The sequence below is a fragment of the Vicugna pacos genome, chromosome 11 (genome assembly GCF_048564905.1).
Source record: "Vicugna pacos chromosome 11, VicPac4, whole genome shotgun sequence".
Taxonomy (NCBI): domain Eukaryota; kingdom Metazoa; phylum Chordata; class Mammalia; order Artiodactyla; family Camelidae; genus Vicugna; species Vicugna pacos.
The window spans coordinates 39,906,311-39,927,393 of NC_132997.1; the positions used below are offsets into that span (position 1 = coordinate 39,906,311).

Consider the following 21,083-nt stretch of genomic DNA (forward strand, 5'->3'; position numbering starts at 1 on the left):
TGATACGGGCACTTGGAGGTGCCCAGGGTTTGCCAGGGAGGGGGCTCCTCCTCCCACTCCTCTCTGCCAGTTTCCAGCCCCAGAGCAGACTTGTCCACCCGAGATGGGGAGCCCATGTCTCTTTCAGAGACTCCAGAAGAGGCACAAGGGACTTTGTTGCAAGCTACATGTGCATAGCACTGCACAACCTTTTCCTTTAAATAGTATATTACAGACCAACACAAATCACAATTTTCCAAAGTTGCTTTTATTTACACATTTCACTGCAACACAACGGAAAATGTAATTATCTATTATTTATAATGATGAAGGAGGAGGAGGAGGAAGGCCTGAGGGGAGCTGATGGGGAATAAGGGAGATAAAGCCCTCTGGTCCTCCCCTCTCCCCTGCCCCTGTCCCTCTTTGCTCCTAAACAATTCCTTTTTAATGTTAGAGATAAAAGGGTCATGCAGCAATGAGGTCAAGAAATGCACTTGGCCAGGCTTTGGGGGTGCCACAGTCAGACTGTATGTAATTTCGTCCCCCAATTGTTAAGGAGCTTTCAGCACAGACCAGACTAGGTGCAGAAGTGCTTCAGCTTTTTGCACAGAAGGTAGCCTTGGAGGAGAGTAATTGAGTTTCCAGAAGACATGATGCAGCCCCAGGCACAGATTTGTTTTCTGCAACTGTGCGTTCCAGGAGAGGATTTTGAGGAACCTGGGAATCTTATCTATCCCTCATCTGTCCTGCAGAATGCTTCTAGTCTCTTTATGGGTATCTAATCTCTTTATGGGGTATCCTGGTACCACTGAGTTCCTTTTGTAAATTTGAGATACGTAAATTTAAGCAAGTGATGTGTCTGGTCATGCCATCAGTCAGAGCTTACTGTTGATAGCATCAATATCTTGGTGGTGGTATTATCCTTAATACATAAAGAGCTCATATAAATCAAATAAGAAATGAGTATCCCAGTTGAAAAATGGGCAAAAGACATGAAAAATATAACTCACAAAATGTTAAAGGTGCCCTGTATTAGATGAAACTGGCCTTCACCTTCTATGACTAGACATGTAATTTTATACAATCTTTTAATTGAGAATAGTTTCAAAATTGTTGAAATGTGTATACTCTTAGATCAAGCAATTCCACTTCTAGAAAATTATCCTCTGGAAACAACTGTCCAACTAAGCAGAGACAGATGTGCAAGGATTTCCCTGGCAGCACTATTTATTATATAGGCACATTGGAAAAAGCATGAAAGTCCATGAAGACTGGATTGGTTACACACTGGTATAACCACACAATGGAACACCGTGTAACTGTTAAGAAGCATACGGTAGATTCAAGCCTCTTAATGTCTGCCAGTCTACCCGCAACGTATTGTCAAGTAAAGAAAGCAGATTAAAAACCAGTATGTTCCCTATGAGTTCATCTACATAAAAATATAAATCTATATGTGCATAGAAAGTCTGGAAATTTATATAGCACATTAAACTTTTGCATGTGGCTGGCTTTGGGAAGGATTTTAAATTTCCTATTTTCTACTCTTCTGGATTAAAAAAAAACTTTGGTAATATTTCTTAATGTTATAATCAGTAAAAATAATAGAATTTCCATTTGGGGAGAAAATAAATATTCCAACACTTGAATTCCAACATGGTTTTTATGAGTTAGCTTTATATTGGTTTGATATCATTTTAAATCCACTTGTTTATGACTTAAATGAAGTTGTTTTAATCCACTTGTTTGTGGCAGAGACCAAAAAAGTGGTTTTTAGAGGTAAAATTGTTTTGATATAAGAGTGAAGTCAGTTGTGTCAGGATGTCATCACCTGGCCTGTTGTCACTGATGAGCACCCAGTAGCCCAGCTGCTGACGGCCCTGCTGGGGGCTCAGTGATGAGAGCACGTGAGGAAGCAATGTGGGCGCGCCTCGGAGATGTTACAGGCTGAGTTCTAGACCACCACAATAAAGCAAGGCACACAAACTTTTCGGTTTCCCAGTGCAAGTGAAAGTTATCTTTACACTGTACTGCAGTCTATTAAGTGTGCAATAGCATTATATCTATAAAATGTCCATACCTTAATTTAGAAATACATTATTGCTTTAAAAAAGTGCTACTCATCATCTGACAAAGAAAGATTGCCTCAAACCTTCAATTGGTAAAAACCACAATATTTGCCAAGTGCAATGAAGGGAAGCACAATAAAACGAGGCGTGCCTGTCAGTGCTGAGCATTTGTGGGGCTATCTGAGAGTGTTCGTCTGGGCAGGTGACCCTTTGCTGATCTAAACAGCTCTCCGAAGTCTGGGGCATTAGCTCTTGCGTGGAAAGGGTGACTGTTTTACTGGCAGTGGGGAAGGCCACTCAGCGGTTTCCCCAAAGAGATCATCTTGCCCATTAACAGCAGCGCCCTCGTTCCCTAGCAATGAGCTCTAGCAACTGGAGACTTGTCCTTTTGTGCTGGCAGCTGGGCGTCAGCTAGCGTTTGGCTCAGGCATCTGTGCTCTCCCAGCTTGTACAAAGGGACACCTCAGACTAAATTTGGACTTTATTCCTTCCACCTCCCCTTGCCTGGAACAATGGTGTGATTAATCTCTCATTGGTTTGAGGTATGTTATTTCTTTATTGGCTTTTTAAGAGATATCCCGTGTGCTTTTTGGCTTGTGAAATGAGCGCAGTGAACGTGTGTTAAGTACTTTGCTGGCAAAGACAGACTCAGTCCCTGAGCATTAATTTTGCCAAAATAAAATGAAACAGAACACTACCCCTCTCCGGGCCAGGGACGAGGCCAGTCTTTTCACCTCAGTCTTATGTCCCGATGGGCACCTTGAATCCCAGGAGTGCAGGGAGCTTGGCCAGGATCACACAGACAGAGGTGAGTGATCACCTCTCTTCAACTACATGTTTCACAAGGAACTTTTTGTTTTTCTTCTTCTGGGAGCCAGACCCTCCGTCCTGAGAACCTCCAGGTAGTTATCTTGGTATCTTGTATTTTTCCATAGCAGATTCTCAGTACCCTACCTGTACCTGCTTAGCTTTATCATTCCATTGTGTGTTGGCTTGACTTCTGAAGGCCAGCACCTGCATCCAATTGCCTGAGAACATTCTCTGGAGCCCATCCTACCTTCAAAAATAATTCAGAAGTGACAGAGCTCATCCCTCCTCATAGCAGTCCTCTACTTAATCACAGGCCGGAACTGGTGTATAAATACCCCAGCTCACTCACTCTGCGGGCATAACACTGAGCCTGGTGTTCTACATTGGCTTCCAGAGTTCCATGGCAAATTGACCTCCAGTTGCTCGGAATGGTAACTTGCTTGATAACATAAAATGTTGACTTCCTTTCCTATCTTACTTTCCCACACCCTTAATGAGGTTTCTAGGAAGCCCTTCCCAAATAAATTACTTTCATTTATATCCATATGTCAGAATCTGCTTCTGGGGTTACTCAAATTAAGACGCTATGCTTTGTTAGCAAGTAGGAAATGAGAATCCGCCAGGATGGAGGAGCCAAGAGTTCTGAGGGCAATAATCACACTTTGATGTCAGGTTAGGTCTCTGGAATAACCTAGAAAGAGGAAAACACCAAAATTCCCTCACAGCCCCAGTGCTGTAGGACAGGGCTTGGCAAACTTTTCTGTCAAGGGCCAGGTAGGAAATCTTTTCGGCTTTGTGGTTCAAATGGTCTTGGTTGTAATTACCCAGCTTTGCCACTGTGGCATGAAAGCACTTACAGGCAATATGGCAAATATTGGGTGTGGCTGTGGTACAGTAACACTTTATTTGCAAGAGGGTAGCAGGCCAGATTTGGCTCACAGACTGAGTTTACTAACCTTTCCTCCAGGACAACAGAGAGAGGCCTGGCAATCAGCTGGCCAGAGTGGAGTGCTGGGTGGGAGGGGAGGCCAGTTGCTGCCTTAGACTCTGTGAGTCCAGCAGCAGGGTTCTCTGCCTGAGAGGCCGATGGCTGCGCTGCCAAGCCAGGAGATACGCCTTCATCTCTGCTGACAGGGGGGCACTCAGTGTCTTAGTTTCCAAGCTCAAGATAAGCTTGCCTTCTTGTTCTTTTTTTAATTGAAGTACAGTCAGTTTACAATGTTGTGTTAATTTCCGGTGTGCAGCATAGTGATTCATATATACATATATATATTCCTTTCATATTCTTTTTCATTGTAGGCCATTATAAGGTACTGAATATAGCTCCCTGTGCTGTACAGTAGGATTTTGTTGTTTATCTATTTTCTGTAAAGTAGTTAGTATCTACAAATCCCAAGCTCCCAGTTTATCCTTCCCCACCCCCTTTCTCCCTGGTAACCACTAGTTTGTTTCCTATGTCTGTGAGTCTGTCTCTGTTTTGTAAATAAGTTCATTTGTATATTTATTTATTTATTCATTTATTTTAGATTCCACAAATAAGTGATACCGTATGGTATTTATCTTTCTCTTTCTGGCTTACTTCACTTAGTATGAAGATCTCCAGGTCCATCTATGATACTGCAAATGGCATTATTTTATTCTTTTTTATGACTGAGTAGCATTCCATTGTGTGTGTGTGTGTATGCATATATATATACCACAACTTCTTTATCCAGTCATCTGTTGATGGACATTTAGGTTGCTTCCATGCCTTGGCTATTGTAAATAGTGCTGCTATGAATAGTGGAGTGCATGTATCTCTTTGAATTAGGGTTCCCTCTGAATATATGCCCAGGAGTGGGATTGCTGGATCATATAGTAAATCTTTTTTTAGTTTTTTAAGGAATCTCCATAATGTTTTCCAAAATGACTGCACCAAATTACATTCCCACCAACAGTGTAGGAGGGTTCCCTTTTCTCCACACCCTCTCCAGCATTTCGAGATAAGCTTTCTACTTCATTTTTATGTGATCACTTTTCCTAATGGGAAGAGTACTGCCCACTAGAAAAAAAAAAAGCAGCCCCCTAGAAGTAAAAGCAGCTTGATATTTTAAAAGACATATAAAATGGTGAATTCAACTGATATTTCAAATAAGACAGGGAATGCAAAACTTGATTACAAATAATTTATGAAGCAAGAAATGGAGTCATTTGGCTGGAAACTGAAGACATAGTATTGATAGATGACTGTGAGAAATCTTTGGTTATGGTACTGAAGAGTACTGAACCAAGTTCACCAAAAGAGAGTTGATTCAAAGACGGGTGACAGTATTAGGAAGAAAATTATTCTAAATAATACAGGTTTCCTAATCTGGTGAATTACATTCTGGAAAATTTGCAAATAAACCAACAAAACTACATTTGGTTAGCTTTCCAATTTCTAAAAAGAATTGTCCATAGTGAGCTTCCTGCAGATTCGAGGTTGTGTTGTAGATGGAGTCTTTGGAGAGGCTGGTTTCTGAGCTGACCTAAAAAGGCAGTGAGCCCCAGAATGAGGAATAGAGACGATCAGGCTAAATTTATTTTCTTCTTTGATGGTGTTACTGGGCTGGTGCGTCAGAAAGTGCAGAAGACAGAGGGCGTGGTGGAAGCATGCTTTGAAATATTAATCTTTGTGCTTTTCCCTTTTTACTTCCGAGTACCTTGTGGCCCTCCCCAGACCAATCATCCAAGCCCTTCTCCCAGTCCTGTCTCAAGAGAGGTCAGTTACTTCAAATGGGCACAGATATCAAAGTACTCTTTGAGTTTTAAAATAGGCTTTTGGAATATGTGACAAAGACAACACTTTGATAGAAAGGGTTTTAGAATTCCCAAAGCCTTCCATTGCCTTGGATGTCAAAAATGAAACCCAAAAGAACTCAGGGCATCTAACTTATGCCATAAATTGCTGTTTTGGGGAAGTATAGGTAAAATGCCAGATTAACCCCACTTCATACATTTGAGATAAAAGTTCCACTCCCAGGGGAAGGGCAGGACAAATATGACCTAGCAAAGAGATTTGAAGGGTTCAAGGCAAGGTCACATGGACATGAACTGCATGGAAAACAAGATTAGAATCAGCATGAAAAAATGGCATAAAATGCCTTGGAGAGGGGAGTTCCCTTTTAACTTCAAAGTTCTTCAAAATCCAGAAGTCATAGACTACAAATCAATCAATTTGATTACATAATATCTAGCCATTTCTGGATGGAAAAAAAAATTTAAACAAAACAAATACTCCAGAAACAAATCATCAAAACAAATGACAGACTTTCACCTCAGGCTGTAATGGAATAAAAAGGACCACATTTAGCATTGCACCAAAAGAGAAAAAAAAAAAAAACTGGGCAAAGTGTGTGAAACCATTGGTTTCAGGCATCAAATAACTGGCAAGACACAACTGTGACACTTGAGAGAAAGGAAACAAATGAGTTGAGCCCTACGATCACCACAGCTTTCTTCCTGGAGGCATGTTTCAAACTAGGGAGTAAGGAAGGGGAATCCAAGCAGAGCCCAGCAATCTTGCTTAGATGAGGAGCCAGAGATAAGAGTTCAGGATATCTGAAGTGGCTGGAAATTGCAGGGCAGAGTTCAGAGAGGAGTGGATTATACAAAAAAAAAAAAGAAAAAAAGAAAAAAATTCCAGAAATCTCCATAGATACTTCCATGAATCTTTGTTGGACAGTAATATGTGAATGTATGGGATGAAACTCCATGAGGCTGGATAGAAACAAACCAGGAAGCTATGAGCTGAATGCTTCCCCAGCTCACAAAGGACTGGAAGACATTTGAGTTCTGACCAGCCAGAAGAGAGAGCTCTAATTGATCCCAGGGGACATTCAGCAGAGGCCCTAAGTGGGCCATGCCTTCATGAAAAAGCTGAACTCTCCCTAGAATATAGCCTCTCTAAACCCACTTTAATAAAACTTTAAAAGAGCCTCAAAGGGATCAAGCTGAACTGAAGTTAACTTCATTTACTATGAGAACAAAGCTGCAAAGGAAGAAAACAAAAATGAGACACACAACAATTAAAACAATTTCTAGCAACCAATTAAATTTACTGGACAGGGAAGAAGCCAGAAAACATGACTAGGAGAAAAATCAGTCAATACAAAGAGACTCGGTAATAGATTTGATAGACTGACAAATAAGAATATTAAAACAGCTATTATAACTATGTTCAAGTATTTAAAAGAAAACATGAGCATAACAAGGAGAGAAAGCATGAACATAATAAGGAAGCAAATGAAAGATAGAAAAAGACATAACAAAATGAAACTCCTAGAGATGAAATATACCATACCTATGTTGAAAAAAAATCACTGGATGAGATAAAAATCAGATTAAATAATGAAGAAAACAATCAGTAAACTTGAAGATAGAGCAATAGATTGTATTCAAAATTAAACAAAGAGAGGAAAAGAAAGACTGAAAAAAGTGAACAGAGTCTAGTGACCTGTGGGACAATAGACAATGGTCTAACATAATTGGAAACCCAGGAAGCAAGAAGAGATACAGCACAGAACAAATATTTGAAGAAATAATGGCCAATTTTTTTTCCCATAGGTGATAAAAACTATAAGGCTACAGATCTAAAACATCAACAAACACAAAACAGGCTGACTGTGCACACTGCTGCCACCACCACCGGCACCAGAATCAAGACACATTATAATCAAATAGCTGAAAACCAAAATATTATTAACAGAAAACCTTACAGTTATCCAGAGGAAAAAAGAAACAAAGGAATAAAGACAAGAATTACTGAAGAATTTCAGAAACTATGTAAATCATAAGGCCATGGTACATCGTAAAAGTGCTAAAACAAAAATGATCAACCTGGACTGCCATGTGTATCAAATATTGTTTACAAAAGAAAATAAAATAAAAACCTTTCCAGGTAACAACAATAAAAGCTGAGTATATTTGTTACCGGTTGATCTGTAGCACAAGAAATATTAAAGGAAGTTCTTTGGAGGTAAGGAAAACAAAAATGGAAGTATGCTATTGTAAGATTCTTACAATCTACATTAGCTGATACAGTATTATTGGAAGGTAGACTGTGAAAAGTTAAATGTGTATATTGTCTATGCTACAGAAACTCCTAAAACTAATAAAACAAAAAGAGGCAGAGCTATTAAGCCAATAGAAGAGGTAAAATCGAAGCATAAAAAATTAATTCAAAATAAGCAGTTAAAAAAATAAAAAAAAGAAAGAACAAATGGCACAAATAGAAAACAGATAGTAGACTTAAACCAAGGCAGAACAATAAGTACAATAAATTCACGTGGTCTAAACATACCAATTAAAGGGCAGAAGTATCAGATTGGTTAGAAAAGCAATACCTTACAATGTGCTGTATGTACAAGAAACTCAATTTAAACTTAAAGACATGGAGGGTGGGTATAGCTCAGTGGTAGAGCACATGATTAGCATGCATGAGGTCCTGGGTTCAATCCCTAGTACCCCCATTAAAAAAAAAAGTAAAGACATGGACAGAATAAAGTAGAAGAATATAAAAAGATATGCTATGGAAACACCAAGCGTAAGAAAGCTAGAATGGCTATATTAGTGTCACACAAGGAACAACAAGAGACATTACAAAGACTTAAAAATACTAAATAAGTACATACCCAATGGCAAAGCTTCAAAATACAAGAAAAAATAAAACAGAAAGCTAAAATAAAGAAATCCACAATTATAGTTCAAAATACAGACATGTTTCTCGCAGTAATTGATTCAATAAGTAGGAAGAAAATTGGTAAGAATGTAGAAAACTTGAAAACACTATCAACAATTTAATTGAAATTCATGGAACACTCTACTCAACATATACGTTTCAAGTACACTTGGAACATTTATTAAAATGTGCCATATGCCATAAAACAAGCCTCAACAGTATTAAAGAATTGAAATTACACAAATGCAAAATGAAGCAAAAGAAGCAAAAGAAAGATTTTACAAAGTGAACAGCACTCAGTGAGCTATGGGATAATATCAAGTAGTCAATGTATGTGTGAATGAAATTAAATTAATAATTAGTAGTTGAATTAAAAAAGAAATCAATATAAGAAATGAATCTAGAAAATCCCCAAATATTCGAAAGTTAAACAACTCTTCTAGATAACCCACTAATCAAAGAGAAAATCACAAGGAAAATCAGGAAACACACTGGAGTGACTGAAAATGAAGACACAACATTTCAGAATTTGTGGGACGAAGCTAAAGCAGTGAAAACAGGGAACATTATAACTTCAAATGTTTATGTTTAAAAAGAAGAAAAGTCTAACATCGATAATCCAATTTAGTACATTAAGAAGCTAGAAAAACAATAAATCTAAAATAAGTAGATGAAAGAAATAAAGATGAGAACGGAAACCAATGAAATAGAAAAAGAACAAATAATTGAGAAAAATAAAGAAATCAAAAGCTGATTCTTTGAAAAAGTCGTTGAAATTGATAATAGTTTTAAGTAGACAAATCAAGATAAACATAGAGAAAATACAAATTACCAACATTAGGAAAGAAAGAGGATAATTCTGTAGATCCTGCAGATCTTAAAAGTAAGTAAAAATTATGAAAATCTTTGTTATAAATTCTGCAACTTTGGTGCAATGGAAAATTTTCTTGAAAGACAAAAATCACCAAGAAAGAAAGTTAAGGCTCTAAGTGTCCCATTTTCTGCCAAAATAATAAAATTTATATTTATAAACCATCCTATTAAAAACTATCCAGAGCCAAAGCCTTCAACAGTGTATTCTCTCAAACAATTAAGGAAGAAATAGTATCAGTCCTACTCAAGTTTAAAGAAGGAATACTCCTCAACTCATTTTACGAAGCCAACATAGTGTTGTTTTTCTCAATATGTATTTTGTTGAAGTATAGTCTGTTTGCAATGTTGTATCAGTTTCTGGTGTACAGCACAATACTTCAGTCATATAAGAACATACATGTATTCATTTTCATGTTCTTTTTCACCATAGGTTACTACAAGATATTGAATATGGTTCCCTTTGCTATACAATATAGACTTGTTGTTTATCTATTTTATGTATATTAGTTAGTATCTGCAAATCTTGAACTCCCAGTTTATCCCTTCCCACCCTTTTTCCCTGCTGGGAACCATAAGTTTGTTTTCTATGTCTGTGAGTCTGTTTCTATTTTGTAAACAAGTTCATTTGTCTTATTTTTTTAGATTCCACATGTGAGTGATATCATATGGTATTTTTCTTTCTCTTTCTGGCTTACTTCGCTTCAAATGACATTCTCCAGGTCCATCCATGTTGCTGCAAATGGCATTATTTTATTCCTTTTTATTGCTGAGTAGTATTCCATTGTATAAATATACCACAGCTTCTTTATCCAGTCAGCTGTTGATGGACATTTGAAGCCAACATAATGTTGATACCAAAACAAGTGGAATTTATTACAGGAATGAAAGCTTCGTAACATTGTGATTTCAATGAATGTTTATTGAGACAGGAGAAAGTGGGAAATACCATACATTTTTAATCCTGAGATGCAATAAAATAATTTGACAAAATTGTACACACATTCATGGCCTTGACAATGATTTCTTGGTTACAACATCATCAGCAAAAGCAACAAAAGCAAAAATTAGTTAAGTGGGACTACATCAAACTTAGAAGTTTCTGCACAGCAAAAGAAACAATCAACAAAATGAATAGACAAACTACAGAATAGGAGAAAATATATGAAGAACTCATACAATTCAATAATAAAAGTAAATGAATAAATAAACAATCCAATTACAAAATAGACAGAGGAACAGAATAGATATTTTCCCAAAGAAGACTAAGACATGTCCAGCAGGTACCTGAAAACTGCTTGACATCACCAATCTTTGGGGCAATGCAAATTAAAACCACAATGAGATATTACCTCACACTTGTTAGAATTGGCTATCCATCAAAAACACAAGAAATGACAAGTGTTGGTGAGGATGTGGAATAAATGAAACTCTTCTGCACTGTTGGTGGGAATGTAAATTAGTACAGCCAAACAATATGCTGGTTTCTCAAAAAATTACAACTAGAGCTACCATATGACTCAGCAGTCCTACTTCTGGGTATATAGCTAAGGAAAAGAAAACAAAATCTTGAAGAGTTATCTGCACTTCCATGTTTGTTGCAGCATTATTCACAATAGCCAAGGTACGGAAACAACCTAAGTGTCTGTCAATGGATGAATGGATAAAGAAGATGTGGTATAAATATACAATGGAATATTATTTAGCCACGAGAAAGAAAAAGATCCTGTCATCTGCAGCAACATGGGTAGAGCTTGAGGGCATTGTGCTAAATGAAATAAATCAGACAGAGAAAGACAAATACTGTGCAATGTCATATATATGTAGGATCTTAAAATGCTGAGCTCATAGAGTAGACTGGTGGTTACCAGGGGCTTAGAGGTAGAAGAAATGGGGAGATGTTGTCAAAGGGTACAAACTTCCAGTTATAAGACAAGTAAGTTCTGGGGACCTAATGTACACCATGATAGTTAATACCACGCTGTTACACACTTGAAAGTCGCTAAGAGTGTAAATCTTAAGTGTTCTTACCACACACAAAAAATACTGAAATTATGTGATGTGATGGAGGTGTTAACCAAAGCATAGTGGTAATTATTTTGCAATATATAAGTGTATCAAATCAACACATTATTCACCTTAAACCTAAACAATGCTATATTTTATCATAACGTAGCTAGGAAAAAAAGACAATAGAAAAAGAGCGAACTAACCCCAAGGCAAGCAGAAAGAAGGAGATAATACAGAACAAAGCAGAAATTAATGAGATAGAGAATTAAAACAAATAGAGATTCAACAAAATCAAAGGTTGGTTCTTTGAAAATATTATCAAAACTGACAAATCTTAGGTCAAATGATCAAGAAACAGAGAAGACTAAAATTACAGAGATCAGGAATGAAGGAAGGGATGTCACTACTAACCTTACAAAAATAAAAAGTATTTTAAGGGAATACTATAAATACTAATACACCATATTTAATAGAATAAAGGACAAAGACCACATGTTCACCTGGATAGAGAAAATCAGTGAATAAAATTCAATACCCTTTTATGACAAAACCCCTCAGAAATTAGGCATAGAAGGAAATTTCCTCAAGCTGATACAGGGCATTTATGAAGACCCCACAGGTTACAAACATACTTAATAGTCAAAGACTGAATGCTTTCCCCCTAAAATCAGATCCAAGAATGTCCTCTCTCCCCACTTATATTCAGTATTGTGTTGGAGATTCTCGCTAGGGTAATTAGGTAACAGAAAGAGATGAGTCATTCAGATTGGAAAGAAAGAAGCAAAACTATCTTTATATGTAGATTGATCTTTTATGTAGAGAGTCCAAAAAATAGCTCTAAAAAACTGGTAAATAATAAATTCAGCAAAGTTGCAGGGTATAAGGTCCATATGCAAAAATCAATTGTATTTCCATGTACTATTAATGAATAATCAGAAAGTGGAATTAAGAAAATTACCCCACTTATAATACTAGCAATGAGAATAAAATATTTGGAATAAATTTCACAGTAGCACTGCATGGTTTGTACATGGGGAACTACAAAACAGTGTTTAAGTTCATAAAGATAAATAAATGGAAAGACATTCCACTCTCATAGATTGGAAGACTTAATATTAAGATGGCTTACTAAAGGGGATTGGGTTGGGAGGAATAAATTAGGAGTTTGGGATTTTCAGGTACAAAACACTCTGTATAAAATAAACAGCAAGGTCCTACTGCATAGCACCATGTTCAATAGCTTGTACTAACTTATAATGAAAAAGAATATATATGTGTTTATAACTGAATCACTATGCTGTACACCATAAACTAGCACAAATATTATAAATCAACTATACTTCACAAACAAACAAACAGATGGCAATACTTTCCAGATTGTTCTAAAGATTGAACACAGCCCCTATCAAAGTCCCAGGTTCCTCTCCCAACCTTTTTCTGGCAGTAATTTAGAAGTTGATCCTAAAATTCATATGGAAATGAATGAGACTCAGAATAGCCAAAACAATCTTGAAAAAGGTGAACAAAGTTGGAGAATGTAGACTTCTCAATTTTAAAACTTACTGTGAAGCTACAGGAATCAAGACAGTGTAGTGCTGGCATAAATACAGCTGGATAGATCAATAAGGTAGGATCAAGAGTCCAAGAATAAACCATTACATTTATGGTCAATTGATTGAAACAAGATACCAAGATAATTCAATGGGAAAGAATAGTGTTTTCAACAAATGGTGCTGGGACAATTGGATACCCGCACACAGAAGTGAACTAGCTCACGTCATGTGGGGGAAAAAAAAAACAACTCAAAATGGATTATGTACCTAACTATAGGAGCTAAAACTACAAACATTTAGAAGAAAAACATAGAATGAAAGCTTCGTCACCTTAAGCTATGTATGACCTCAAAAGCACAAGAAAACAAACTGGGCTGGGGGGAGGGCAGAATAGATACATTGGAAATCATCAAAATTAAAAACTTTGGGGATCAAAGGACACCATCAAGAATATGAAAAGACAACCATAGAATGGGAGAAGATAAATTGCAAATTATATGTCTGATAAAGTACTGATTATATCCAGAATATATAGAGAATTCTTCCAACTTAATAGTTTTTAAAAATCCAGTTTAAAATTGGGCAAAATACTTGAATATACATTTCTCCAAAAAAAATATACAGACGGACAATAGGTACATGAAAAGATACTCAACATCATTGGTCAGTAGGGAAATACAAGTCAAAGCTGCAATGAGATACCATTTCTTATCCAATATTACAGCTATAGTTTTTTAAAATGGAAAATGACAAGTGTTGACAAGGATGTAGAGAAATTAGAACCCTCATAATATGACTGATGGGAATGTAAATGGTGCAGCCACTGTAGAAAACATTTTGGCAATTCCTCAAAAAGTTAATCACAGAGTTAATCATTTGACCTGGCAATCCAGTCCCACATAGATACCCAAGAGAATTGAATACATATGTTCACACAAAAACTTGTATATAACTGTTCATAGCATTATTCATAGTAGTCAAAAGGTACAAACAAAGCAAATGTCCATTAGCTGATGAATGGATACACAAGATGTGGTACATACCTACACATATTGTATTTCATATCATTTATATGATTTTCCTGGAATAGGCAAATCCAAAATAGAGAAAGTAGGTTAGTGATGGCAGGAGCTGGGGAGGGGTCAATTGCATATGGCATTTATTTTGGGGATGATAAAAATGTTCAAAAATTATATAGTATACTCTTTGAATATACTAAAACCACTGAATTGTACACTTTACAAGGGTGACATTTATGGTACGTGAATTATATCTCAATAAAGCTATAATTAAAACATGGATCATAGACTAAATGTAAAAGCTAAAATTATAAAACATTTGGAGGAAAACCTTATGTTTCTCTTATAGAAAACTTTTGCAACCTTGGGGTAGACAAATACATTTTAAGACACAAAAAGCACAAATCATAAAAGAAAAAATGACAAGATAAATCTCAAAAAAAATTTAAAACTGCTGTTTTTGAAAGGCAGCATTAAGAAAATTAAAAAATAGTGGGGAGGGTGTAGCTGAGTGGTAGAGCACATGCTTACCATGCATGAGGTCCTGAGTTCAATCCCCAGTACCTCCATTAAAAAAAATTAAATAAATCTAATTACCTCCTTCCCCTAAAAAAAAAAAAAAAAAAAGAAAAGAAAAGAAAGAAAAAAAAAAAGAGAGAGAAAATGGAAAAGCAAGCCACAGACTGAGGCAGTATCTGCAATACAGAAACCTGACAAAGGACTTGTTTCCAGCATATATAAAGAACTCTTCCAATTAAGGAATAAGAGAAAAGCTTGAAGAAGACATAGTTAAAAAAAAACAAACAAAAAAACCTCACCAAAGAAGATATATGAATGGTCAGAAAACATAGGAAAAGATGCTCACAATCTGTAATCATCAGAGAAATGCAAAGTAAAACCATGTTCCGATACCACTACACACCCATTAGATCAACTAAAACTAGAAAGACTGGCAAGTATTTATGATTATAAAGATAAACCAGAATTTTCATATATTTCTGGTAGGAGTGTGAAATGCTAAAAACCAATTAGGAAAACAGTTTGGCAGTTTAACAAAAGTAAAATTAAACATATTCTTCCCATAAGATAGAGCAATTGTACTACCAAGAGAAAAAAAATGCATATTTATGCCAAGGCTCGTACATGAATATTCAAAATAGCTTTATTCATAGTGGCCAGAATCTGGAAATAATATAAATGTCCATCAACAGGTAAATGGATAAATAAATGATTGTATATCCACACGGTGGTGTACTGTGCAGGAAAAGGGAGAAAAAAAAAGAATGAATTATCGATACACACAACGTAGTTGAATCTCAGAAACAATCTGCTGAGCAAAAGCAGCCAGACAGAAAAGAGTACATACTGTACATTCCATTTATACAAAATTTAGGAAAAACAAATCTATAGTTAGAGAAAGAAGATATATGATTTCTTGGATCTGAGAGTGGTGGATGGAGATCACTTGGGAATGGGCATAAGGGAACCTTTAGGGATGATAAAAATGTTCTGTATCTCGATTGTGGTGCTGGTTACATGTGGGTATGTATTTTTCTAAACTCATAGAATTATACTCCTAAAATGGGAACATTTTATTATACATAAATTTTGTTTCAATTGAGCTGATTTTTAAAATTTCAAATTGGTTTTCAAAATATATGCAATTCAAATCACAAAGGCCTATCTCTCTAATAATAAAGAACTCCTAAAAATCAAGAAGTCAAAGAGCAACAACTGATGCAGAAAATTTCTGCAGAATAAAGGTAAAAAGGCATACATACAGTTTTTAGAAAAAGCAATACAAACTGCCCTTAAACATATGAAAAAAAATGTTTACTTATAAAAAGAGAATGCATATCTAACCCACACTGAGGCTACATTTCTCACTTATCAGATTGGCAAAAATTCAAGACTGACGGCACGTTCTCTGAGCCTGTGGGAAAACACTCATGCATGAGAGTCACGTATGCATGCAGCTGGTCCAGGTGCAAAATGCTACCTTCCCCAAAGAAGGAAATTTGGAAATTTTTATTAGAGCCTATCCACTAAAATTACAAATGCACATACATTTTGACCCAGCAATTCCACTTTTGAGAATGTATCTGACAGATATTCCTACATAGGGGCAAAATGATGTGTGTACAAGTTTATTTACTATAAGACTGTTTTTAATAGTAAAATATTGGAAACGCCTTAAGTATCCATCTAAGGGTGTTGGATTAAATAAACCATGGTTCATTTCTATAGTGGATGCAAGTAATAACAAAAAAAGAATAAGAAAGCTTTTTATGTAGTGATATGGGAATTTTTCTAGAAAATATTGTTAAATAAAAAGACAGGGCACAAAATACAATAAATAACATGCTACCTGTTTTTGTAAGAAAGAGGAAAACTACGTAATGTAAACCACTTTATGAGGTGTGATTGACATACAAAGAGCTGTACGTATGTAATGATACAACTTGATAAGTAATATATACATATCTATATTTTCTCTTATTTGCATAAATACACACTGGAAGGATTCACAATAAATGAATAAAAATACAGAGAGCAGATAAGGAGGTAATGGGCTGATGGGGACAAATGTGAGCAAGACTTCTAAGGATGGACATTTTTATCCTGTTTTTGTATTTGAACCAGGTAAATGTATTACCTATATTTTAAAAATTAAAGAAAAACCCAGCGAGAATGGTATCATCAAATCTAATAAAGATGTAATGAAATTATTTTACACACACACACAAACACACACACACACACACATATGTCCCATCTGCATCCAAGCAATTATTCATTGCCAGCATCAGAGATCATTTTTCAGTTCATTTTTCATTAAATCTTCAGTAATTCTGCTATGCATTACAGAGTAATGTGATGTCTGGGCAGTGACTAGCACAGTGACACAGAAGACTGGGAAAAATCTAGCTGAAGTTGGGTAGAATGGAGCTTTGACTTTCTTTTGAAGCTACCAAGCATATGAACCTATCTGTGTCTCTTGGTGGGAGGCAGAGAACATCATTTTCCACTACGGAAGCCGTAAAGGCCAGATCCCTGCTTTTCCAGCTTCCTTTGCAAATAGGGCATGGACACATATGACCTAGGCTCAGCCATTCAGCTGCATCCTCCCTAGAACCTAAAGTGAGAGCCAGTGGTGTAAAGAATCCTTTCTAGGGTCATCAGCTGCAGCCAGGGTACCACCCAGTTCCTGGGACAGTGTAGGTATCTCAGAAACAGTGGTGGTAGAGAATCCAGGGCTAACAATGGGTCCAATGGTGATGTCCCAGATTCCATGTTGATAGACCAAGTAGATGGAGCAGGGACCTCATTTTATGTCACTGGTTTCATTTTACAGCATAATATTTGCTGTGGCTCTGGCTACATAGCTTCCCTTGGACCTACTTATTTTCTAGGCCAGAGTCTCCAAGTCTCCCCATATGCATTCTGTGCATTCCATGTTCCTTCAGTTTCTTAGAGTTGGTTTCTGTTGCTTGCAACTAATAAGCCTGATTCAGGCATCTGGATTTTGTCAGAGTTTCTCTGGATAGAAATCAGAGCAAGTAAGGAAACCCCAACCTAGCAGGGATCTCCAGGCCTGCACTGCTGGTGGAAAAGAAAGAGATAAGAGGCTACAGAAGTCCTATCAATCGTAGAGAGAGGGAGGGGGAGAGAGAGAAAGAGAGAGAGAGAGAGAGTGTGTGTGTGTGTGTGTGTGTGTCTCATAGGACAGAGTTGGGGTAGGGGTCAGACATGAGAACACAGGAGGCTTTCTTGAGAAGAGGCTGCTGGACCTGTGTCCTGGCCTCAGCTGGGAGGGAAGCTTTGATGGGTACGTGCAGGTCATGGTTTCAGCCAATGAACAATTGGAAGTAAAAACTTGAGAGTGGGTATAGGATAGAAAATCCATGAAAGTGAACGTTCACATAGTTACAGTGTGTGCATGTATAATTTTTAATAACAACCATAAATTCACATATTGCTTTTGAAAATTTTTTAAAAGACAGATGGGAAAAGGATTCAGCCATGAAGGTTTGTGTGATTGCTCCTCTGTATATATCCAACAATACTTCCACTATATCTGACTCATTTCTTCATGTAATACATATTCAGTGAGCAGATTAAAAAAGTGAACTAAACGTGCATCTAATCACTCCTCTGGAGACCTCAATAAAATTGCAGTAAGAGTTTTATAAATTTTTTATTTGTGTCTATATTTTTCATTGTGGTAAAATGTACATAATACAAATTTCACCATTTTAACCATTTTTAACATACAGTTCAGTGGCATCAAGTATACTCATAATATTGTTCAACCATCATCACCATCCATTTCCAGAACTTTTTCATCTTTCCAAATGGAAACCCCAGACCCATTACACACTAACTCCAAGTTCTTTCCTCCCTCCAACCCTGGTGTCTCTAGTCTATTTTCCATCTCTACAAATTTGCCTATTCTATGTACCTCATATAAATGGGATCATACAATATTTGTCTTTTTGTGTCTGGCTCATTTCACTTAGCATCGTGTTTTCAAGGTTCATCCATGTTGCAGCATGTGTCAGAATCTCCTTCCATTTTGAGGGCCAAATAACATTCCATTATAGAGATATACTGATTTTTGTTTACCCAGTTCATCTATCGATGGACACTTGGGTGTTTCCACCTTTTGGCTGTTGTGAATAATGCTGCTGTGAACATTGGTGTATGGATATGTGCTCAAATTCCTGCTCTTAGTTCTTTTGGGTACAGGCCCTGAAGTGGCCTGTTTGGATCATATGGTAATTCCAGATTTGACTTTGTGACAGCCATACTATTTTCTACGGCAACTGCATTGTTTTACATTCCTACCAGCTGTGTATGAGGGTTCCAAGTTCTTCACATCCTCACCAACACTTACTTTTTATTTCTTAAAAAAAAATAATAGCCATCTTCATGTGGTAGCTCAGTGCGATGTAATTACTTCTGAGTGCATAACCTCGCAAAGCCAGGGACGTACACCCAAGCCTGTCTGAGTGACCTTTCCACGCCACATCCTGGCCCTTCTGAGGCCCAAGCACGTTTGTTTTAACCAAGCAGAAGGCTTCCCAACATGGCAGGACTTAGCTTAGACGTGCAGTGTTTGGTATTGATGGCATGTATCTCATTTTTAGGCCCACACCCTGGAATCTTGCTTCAGGAACAATGGGAAAATAAGCCTCAAGAAGGACTAACTTTAATATATGAAGATGTCCATAAAAGTAAAAGAAAATCTAGAATAACATAAATGTACAACAGGTATATGCCAGATAAATTCCAGTGTATCTTTTCAGTGGCTCTTATGCCATGATTAAAGAATGATAATTTTGAAGGCTTTGTTGAATCATTGCACCACTGAAAAACACTTAAGTGGAGAAAATGGCCTACAGCTGTAGTAAAATAATATGAAGTTACATGAATAAGGCCAGAAAACACACTCCAACAACAAAGTTGCTATGTTAGGATGTGGGATTATTGGTTATTTTCTTTGTTAAAAACATCACTCATGTCCTTTTATTGTATTTCCAGTAAGAAAAAGGAAAGGACAAAGTGAAGCAGACACTTCCCTGAGCTGCCTGATGAGTGACAACCAAATATATAACTTACACAAAACATTGTGTAAGTTTAAGGTGTACAGTGTGTTGATTTGCTGCATTTATATTGAAATACAATTGCTACTGTGATGTAAGCATCATTATTACCGAAGTATCATTTCTTCTAGTGGTGGGAACAGTTAAAGATTCAGTTTCAGCAGATGTGATGTTCATAATATGGTACTATTGTCTATAATCACTGCACTGTGCACTTGTCTATAATATGATATCATTGCCTATAATCACTGTACAAGTAAACTGTAGGGCTTACTTATCTACCAGTTGCAAGTCTGTACCTTTATGTCAGATCTCTCCTAATTTCACCCCGCCTCCCCCAGCTCCTAGTAACCATCATTCCACTCTATTTCTTCAAATTTGGTTTTTCAGATTCCACATATAAGAGATATCATACAGTATTTGTCTTTCTCTGTCTGACTTAACATAATATCCCCAAGGTCCATCCATGATATAGCAAATGGCAGGGTTTTCTTTTTTCTCATGGCTGAAGAGTATTCTATTTTATATGTGCATATATAAATATTATAGGAGAAAACATTATAGAGTAGAATAGTATTCTATTTATAATAGAATCATATACATATATATATGTTATCTTTTTTATCCATTCGTTTTTTGACAGAAAGGTTGTTTCTGTACCTTGGCTGTTGTGAATAATGTTGCTTTGAACAAGGGAGTGCAAATATCTCTTCAATATCAGTTTTCACTCTTGTCAGGCAGCACATCTCACTGTGACTCTGACATTTATTCTGAACCCTCTGTTGGCACTTTTTGCCTAGTTACATCCTGCGATGGGTTCCAAGAAAGGTGTGATTAAAACATGTGTCCAAATAGGAGGCCTCGACAAATGTGTCACTTTTGGATGGAAACCCGTGGGTCAGGTTTTGACAGCTGGTTGATGGGAGTATCCTAATCCTCACATTTCTCCATGTATTAAACAACCACTAGATGCTACCGTAGGCTGTGATCGGCTTCCCAGACAGGCAGCGTTTGCCTTTCCTCCTTCCTGTGGGAAAATGACAAACACATTGAAATGTTAAGTGTTAGGACACACTGTATGTGTTTTTAATGCCAGGTAAAGCCCAGCAAATTGGAAGCATCACCTTTGCTACGTCTTTTGAGCAGTGAGTTGAAACTAAGGTCTACCAAGTGTCTTCTCTAGGCCAGGCATTCTTTATTCACTTTCCATTTAATCTCCGCTCTTCACCCATCTCCACCCACTGGCTGCCCCCCAGAGGCTGACCTGTTAAGACAGCATCAGCCAGCTCCTTCCTCCTCTGGCTTCTGCTAGGGTTTGGCCAATAGGGAGCATCAGCTGGAGGTGACACACGGAAGAGAGAGCATCTGAGGTGTTTGTTCCGCCAGCCACCGAGGGTCTCACCTTCCACTCAGCCTCTCTGTCTCCAGGTTTTGTCCTTCAGGCCCAGGGAAGATGACAGCCCTATTGT

The 21,083-nt window shown here is 37.0% G+C and overlaps 1 protein-coding gene and 1 non-coding gene across 2 annotated transcripts in view; one reads left to right on the forward strand and one right to left on the reverse strand.

The window, feature by feature from the left end:
* LOC116282380 (ral guanine nucleotide dissociation stimulator-like) overlaps positions 1 to 21,083 on the reverse strand; it is a 162,480-nt gene that overhangs the window by 15,113 nt on the left and 126,284 nt on the right. The gene's annotated exons all lie outside the window — the stretch shown is intronic.
* Positions 14,505 to 14,577, forward strand: TRNAG-ACC (transfer RNA glycine (anticodon ACC)). Its single transcript has one exon. It is a non-coding gene; the product is annotated as a tRNA-Gly (tRNA).